Raw genomic sequence first — 7,368 nt, 5'->3', positions numbered from 1 at the left:
AAAAAAAAAAAACCCTAAAATTTAAGGAATGTGGAGAAATACCCAATTTAAATAACGAAAAAGTGCACCATAATTACTGCTGTACCGCAGTCATTTCTGCATTTCCCATGTTGCTTAAATACTATCTTGTCTGATAACACACAGTATAAAGCACAGTTATGAAAGACAGATGTTTACACAGACTTCTAAAGTCTTACTGAAAATATCCTGTTGGCTCTGGATAGCCAATTGCAGGTGCAGCTGCAGTAGCAGGATTTGCATATTGCCTCATATCATTGTGTTGACTCATATCATTGTGCAGATGTGCAACATTACATCCATGTTGCCAAGTGCTATCATAACCATTCTGCTAAGTCTCTGTTGGATGACCCATCCTCAGATGGGTCTGTACACCAGCAGACACAAAATTACTTCCAAAGCTCCCACTGGTGTAACTTGCAGCAGCACTGTAAACACCATTCTGAGTTTTTGCCCCCAAATCTCTCTTAAGCAGACTAGAATAACCTTCCCCTGTCTCTAAAGGTATTAAATCCCTCCCTTTGCCCACAGAATATCTGTCCTGGCGGTCATCTTTCATGATTCCTCTATCCCTGGAATGACCTGAACCTCTGTCTTCAACCAACTGAAGCAACTTGGGATTAAGTGCCTGATGAGCTTCACAAGGCACAGAGGTAAAGTTGCTCACTTGCTTTATGTTATTTGGTGTAAAGAAAGTATATGCTGTGCCCGTTTGGTACTGTGGGCCGTTCTTCCAATTTGATGACTATAATCCTCTGAGGAGTTAGGGCAGTCATACTTGATGACAAATTCCACATCTCCCACATCTAGCCCTCTGGAAGCTACAACATCTGCAGCAATCAGAATAGGAGCTTTCCCATGTTGGAATTCATTTAGAACCCAGTCACATTCCTGTTGACTCTTGTCACCATGGATACCCATGACAGGCCACCTACTTCTCATTTTTCTGGTAAGCTCATCACATCTTCTTTTTGTTTCAACAAAAACAGTGGTTTTATTCTCCTTCTCACTCATGATCTCTTCCGTCAGAGTGATAAGCTTTTTGTCCTTTTCCACGTCATGATGTACATCCACAACCTGAAGAATGTTGTGGTTTGCACTTGGTTCTAACGCACCCATGTTTACATGAGTATAATCTTTCAAGGAATTTTCAGCAAGTTGTCTGACTTCTTTTAGCCAAGTTGCACTCCACACTAAGGTTTGCCTACCAGGTCTTATCTGACCCACGATCTTCCTTATCTGGGGTTCCAGGCCCATATCAAGCATTCTGTCTGCTTCACCAAGGACAAGATAGGTAGCTCTTCTCAGGTTGGTTTTTCCACATTCTAAAAAGTTGATCAGCGTCCAGATACAGATTTCCACAGCTCCTTCCAAATCACATATTTGTGGTCCCTTGGGAGCTCCACCATGGATGCAAGGAGACTTCAAGTAACAAGCTCTACAGTTTTCAGCAGCTGCCTGGGCACCTGCAGGGCCAGTTCCCGAGTTGGTGCCAGCACCAAACAAATTGGCCCATCACCTCTCTCTAGGAATGGCTGATGATTGATGGGGATGATGGCAGGCAGCAAATAAGACAATGTCTTCCCAGAGCCAGTCTGGGCCACTCCAAGCATATCCGATCCACCTAGAGCAACTGGCCATCCCTGAGCTTGAATAGCAGTGGGTTCAGTGAAGTTCTGCCTTGCAACCCCATCCATGACATCTGCGGGTGAGTTTGCTTCATAAAAGTTCAAAGCTGGCTTTGGACACTTGTGAGCTGTCACTGTAACTTCTTTGCTTCTTCTGTATGTCTCCACCTCTTGTGCTGTGTGCCTAGCCAGACCTGGGTGTTCCCGATAAAAGTTCTTCTCAGGTTTGGGCAGCTCTTCAAGATTCCACTTCTTTTTAACTAGTTCTTCCCCAGGATTTCCAAATTTCTTCCCAGACAGGGGACCTACTCTACTCCCTCCAAATCGAGGTGCACCAAACCCTCAATCCCGGCCTCGGTCCTGGTCGCCTGAGTAACTTGACATGGCCACAGTGGTTGGGGTTGGCAGGGAACAAAGTGAAGAGAATTGGGTGTAATGAGCCACTGGACGTGGCCTCAGTGACAGCAAAGCCTTGTGGGAAGGCAGCAATGGAGGCACTGGTGGACGTGAATAAGGTTGCACGTGGATTATTGTAAAGGGCAGAGACCCCGCAAAGCTCAAGCCTGGGAGACAGAAGAACCCTCTCCAGTCCAGCAGATGGATGGGTTCAGGGCCCAGTGAGCTCGAATCACCCTCAGATCTTGTGGGGGAAAACCCTTCTTGTGATCAATGGGGACCACTTCTTGTACTTCAGGATGCTGCCTTGGCCAGGTGGCCTTGTGCAGGGATGGAGAGGGAGAAAGGAGATGGACCACACTGGAGCATGAGTGACCTTGTGAATGGCCAGGTCTGAGAGCAGAGAGAGTGAGTGTCCCCCAGCTAGGCTGGGGCAGGTCCTCCTCTTGCTGTGATCAAGCTGGCGTCTTTGTCAGATCCTGGCTGTGGTGGGCCGGGTTGTAAGGAACCCTCAAGCCCTGCCGAGAAACCCTCACCTGCCTCACCTGCCTCACCTGTGCCAGGACAGGTGCTATGGGCTGGAAGTTCCTCACCCCAATTTCTACCTCTTCCTAGCAGAAGCTGGGAGCTATGAGCACTTTGCTGCCTGCTCTGCACAAGTCAGAGGCATCTTGTAGCTGCCAGGGCCCCACATGGCAATTAGCCTGAAAATGGAATTGGTGTTCCTTGATTTCTTTATGAAGTTACTGCAATATATTCACTTGTTAAACTTGGTGCTGCAATAGACACCTCATGACTGAGTACAGGTATCTCCATAAATCACCTGGGGTGGGAGGGGCAGTGGTCCACGTTGTCCTTCCTTTAAGAGCCACAAGCCTGCTGTGGGATGTTCCTTCCTATGCCAGGGAATAGGGGGTGGTGGGAAGGGCCGGGTGTGCAGGGTGGGTCCTGTAGCCTTGGGCTGGGCTGTGTGGTTCCCACATGGGGGCAGAACTGAGTCCAGAGGGCTGTGGAGCCAGAAGGAGGTGCAGCATGGTTCAAGGCCCACAGGATTATGAGGACACCAGACAGAGGTCCCCAGTCTCTGAGCTACATAATGCTTGAAAGATCCATGAGGGCACTGGAGCCAAAGGGCTCCCGGTCCTGCTCTCCCTGGGGATGGCCATCACCGTTACCTTGCCCTTGGAAGCTCTGCTGTAGAAACTCTGTTGTCTTCCTCACACTGAACTGAGGTCTGAGGGTGCCTGTCCACTTTGTGTGGTAGCATGGTGACCCCAGAGGCTAAAGACTCTTCTGAATCACCCAGCTTGGTGCCGATCTGGGGTCCTTGGCCTGGGGCTCCCTGGAGACATGCCTTCTCCCACAGGGTCCCAGCTCTGAGCCCAGAGCAGAGCTGGAGAAGCCCTGGTGTCTTCCTGGAGTAGGGTGGGCCTGAGCTGTGTGCAGTGTCCCCATGGGGTACAGTGGAGGAGGTGGCCCTGGAGTTGCAGCCCTGTTCAGCCCCCAGGGGTATCCTCCCATGTGAGTCCAGGCTGGAGACATCTCTGACCTTGTGCAGCTTGGAGGTTTAGTTTTGGGGAACCAAGGTGGTACCCCTGCGTGGGCTTCCATAGAGACGCCCCAGCTGCCCAGGGCCTGGGCTCCTGAATCGAGAGCTCATTTCTCCTGGCTCTTGCTCAGAAGCTGTGCTAGAGGCTAAATTTTACCAAACTGTTAAAATTCACCCTCAGGGTGTGTTGGTGGGGGCTGAGCAGGGGACACAGGGGACGTAGGGGATGCAGGAAGGAGGAGAGGGCAGGGGCCAGCATGACTGTTCCACCTATGGTATGGGTTCTGCCCCTGAGCACTGGGTGGGGGGCCTCTGCCTTCTGGGGGCTCCTGGCCCTTTGCTCAGGGGTGTGTCCTGCTTGTGGTGGGTGGCCCTGGGCGGGACTTGTAACTCTGCCCTCCGCCCTCCACAGCGTCTCCTGTTCAGGACCAATGCGTTCCCCAGTCCCTCTCAGGGCTCTGTGCGTGGCTGTGGCTGGCTTCCACTGAGCATGTGCATGGGACTTCCTCAACTGGCACTGGCACTGGGGCACCCTTAAGGCTGGGCCTGAGCTCTCACTGTGGGCCGGACAGGGCACCCAGAGGAGCACGGGGGATATGTGTGTTCCACGTGGGGAGCTGGGCTGGCACGGGCTTTATTTCTGGGCAGAGAGGACGAAGTTTCAGGCCAGTTCCCTCCACCATCACCTGACCACATGCTCTGTGCACAGCTGAGATGGCAGAATGCATCAGCTGCGGGGTCCCCTCTGGTGGCCAGGTGCTGCCCAGGTGGGTGCAGGGGCTGTGCTGGCTCCTTCCCAGCCTGGTTCTCTCCCACTGAGCCTGGCCTCACATTCCGGACTCCAGCTTAGGACTGGGTGAAGGTAGGAGCTGGGCAATGGGCTCAGCCCCTCGCTGGGCAGGAACGTGTCACCCAGGGTGACATCAGGACAGGAAGGGGTGTCACGAGGACAGTGGCTCCTGGGTCTCCAGCCATGGGGCTGTGGCCTCTGAGCTTTGCTGAGATGTGGTCCCTCCCAGGAGAGGGGGCCCCTGGGGAGCCGTGAGGAGCTGCAGGGTACCTGGCCCTCCCATGCTCATGCCACCCCCAAGAGTGGTGCAGCATTTGACTGCAACTCCACGAGTCCTCATGTAGACTTTATGCTTTGTTTCTGAGGCTGGGTCTCCCTGTTTTGTCCAGGCTGTTCTCAAGTTGTGAGCTCAAGCCAACCTTCTGCCTCAGCCTTTCAGGTGCTGGGACTGCAGCCCACTGCACTGGGCTGCCCAGGTTCTAAATCACCCTTGATTTCTTGCAGTACCCAACAGGGTGTAAGTGTGGAGTAAGGAACTGCCACTCTGTCCTCCAGGGAATCACAGCAGGAGAAACAGGAAGTCTGTGTTGAACAGAGGCATCTGCTTCCTGCAGTTCTGAGCTGAGTGGCAGAACCCACACAGGTGAAAGCAGTGGACGGGGAGCGTGTAGGGTGGGGATGGCCCCCCAGGGGAGTCAGGGTGCTGTCTCTTGAGGAGGAGCAGGTGCTCAGGCCTGTGGGTGGGTTCCCCAGGGGGACATTCTTCATCCTTCATCCTTTGCCACTTAGCACCTCTGGGGCCGGGAGGGGACACAGAGCAGCCTCAGCTGGTGGCACCCAAGGCGTGTGGACAGAGGCTGTGGAGAATTGGGAGGGAGGATGGTCTCAGGAGGGGGGAGCCCCATGACAGCAGGGGCACAGGTTGTTGTCAGGGAGGCAGGAGAGGGGCCAGGGCTTCAGGGAGGGATGTGCATGTTGCCTGGATGGCATTGCAGAGGGCCCCAGCAGCTGGAATACACGGTCAAGGCCCGGGTGGGCACCCCAGGGCCCATGCAGGGCAGGGAGGACACTGGGCCAGCAGTGGGGTGCAGTCATTAAAGAAAAGAATGTGGCCAGACCCCATTTATCTCATAGATGGTGCCCCTGTTCCCCACACACTGTGCAGGACACATTTTAAAAATGAAAGCAAGGCTCTATGCAAACATCCCCATTTGTTCAGAGCAGCCCACAGAGCTCTGAGCACCGTGATTTTGACTAACGCGTGGCAGCCAGCGTGACCAGCAAAGTGTTCAATTATGCACAAGCTAATTATGGGGTGGCCATTCGCCTGGCCGAATCCCCACTCCTCCTCCGGCCTGCTGTTTAGGGTAATTGATGGAACCTCACTCTTGCATTGTTTCCCTGGACACAAATGAGCACATTTCCTGATCCACTATTCACCCATCCTACTGTGGGCCTGGGAGCTTGGCACTTGGGGCGGGGCTGGGAACCAGGGCGGGGCACTGGCCATCTGGAGTTGGGGTGTGCTGCGGGGTGGTCTCTGGGTCTCACTGCCCCCCCAGGGACGGAGCTGTGCTCTTCTCTCATCTGCAGGGCTGGCTGTGGCCCAGGTGTGCAGGTTACTATGAGGGCAAATAGGAGCAAGCCAGCGAGTTCTGAGGACAGAGGCCACTGTCCTTGAGGTCCCTCAGCGCAGACACCACCTCCCGAATGTAGCTGTGAGCCGTGTGACTGTGTGTGCTGTGTCTTCATCCAGGGCTGGGAAGGCCTGCACTTCTGGGACCATCTTTCCTCTGGCTCTCAGGGGAAGCAGACAGAAATTATCTTCCCTTCTTTATTCACAAGGTAACAATAGCAGCTAACTTCATCCATGTTGGACGGTGCATTTGGTGTTGGTGAGATGCCCGTCCAACCAGCAGGGCCAGCACGATCTACTCAGGCTCCTGAGGTGCTGTCCTGGTGCCCAGTGTGGACCTGAGATCCTCAGGCCTCCCCCTCAGTCTCCTGTGAGGCACCTGCAGAGCCCTCCCTGGCTCCGGGGCTGATGAACAGGGAACTGGTGAGGTCCTTTCTACCCTCCAGTGCCAGGTGAGGCAGTGTTGTGAGCGCCACACATGCCAGGTCTCCAAACATGTCCTATGTCCCCAAAGTATCACCTGTAGGTGATTCTACATGTAAAACATATCAATTTGTTTTGTATTTCATAGCTATGCAAATACCATTCACCACACAGCCCAGCAGGTACTAAGATTTGTGTTTTGCACAGATCTTTCCTGCTGAAGACTGTTATTCCCTCTCTTTTCTCTTTTTGATTTGTCATTAACATCCCTAAGCTCCTCTTGTCTGTATGTAGTTGCAACAAGTCTCAGGAATTTCATCTAAAATAACCCTGACACACTGTCCTTCTGATCCAGCCATGTCCCCGCAAGTGACAGGACCATATTCTTTTTAATGCCTGTATAGTACTCCACCACATATACACAGGCACATTTTCTTTATCCATTTGTCCATCAATGGCCATCTAGGTTGATGGGAACCTTGGCTGTTGTGAACAGAGCAGCAGAAAGCACAAGTGAGTGCATGTCTCACTGACAGGATGGCATTGGACCATCCTTGTAGTTTATACACAGAAGTGGAAGAGCTGGTTTGTAGGCAGGTAAGTCAAATGCAGAGACAATACCACCTCTTCTCTCATGTGTGGATGTTCCAAGATTGAACAGAATGTGTAACAGTGAGCAGTGCAGGTGGCTTCTCCGTGCTGGTCACACCGGTCTTCTGTCAGCTGCTCCAGTCATCGTGGGTCCTGAAGGGGTGGGGAAAGGTGGAGGAGGGAATCACGGGGAGACTGTGCACCGAAATCCACGGGCTCAAGATGTACAATGCCCTCTCATCCCGAGTTTTGTGCCCCAGGCAGCCCACGCCCCGAGCAGCCTGCCTACCTTCCGCCTATACGTGTACCCTCATGGAGCCCAGGGGAAGGGCTCACA

At 53.2% G+C, this 7,368-nt stretch overlaps 1 pseudogene; it reads right to left on the bottom strand.

Annotated features, from left to right (window-relative positions):
• Nucleotides 1-193: 193 nt before the first annotated feature.
• On the bottom strand, nucleotides 194-2,030 carry LOC104864710 (annotated as a pseudogene).
• Nucleotides 2,031-7,368: the final 5,338 nt, after the last annotated feature.

Source organism: Fukomys damarensis, unplaced genomic scaffold (assembly GCF_012274545.1).
Source record: "Fukomys damarensis isolate Sample0158 unplaced genomic scaffold, DMR_v1.0_HiC HiC_scaffold_23, whole genome shotgun sequence".
Classification (NCBI taxonomy): Eukaryota; Metazoa; Chordata; class Mammalia; order Rodentia; family Bathyergidae; genus Fukomys; species Fukomys damarensis.
Note: the sequence above shows the minus strand (reverse complement) of the source record. Positions and strands in the feature narration are given on the sequence as shown.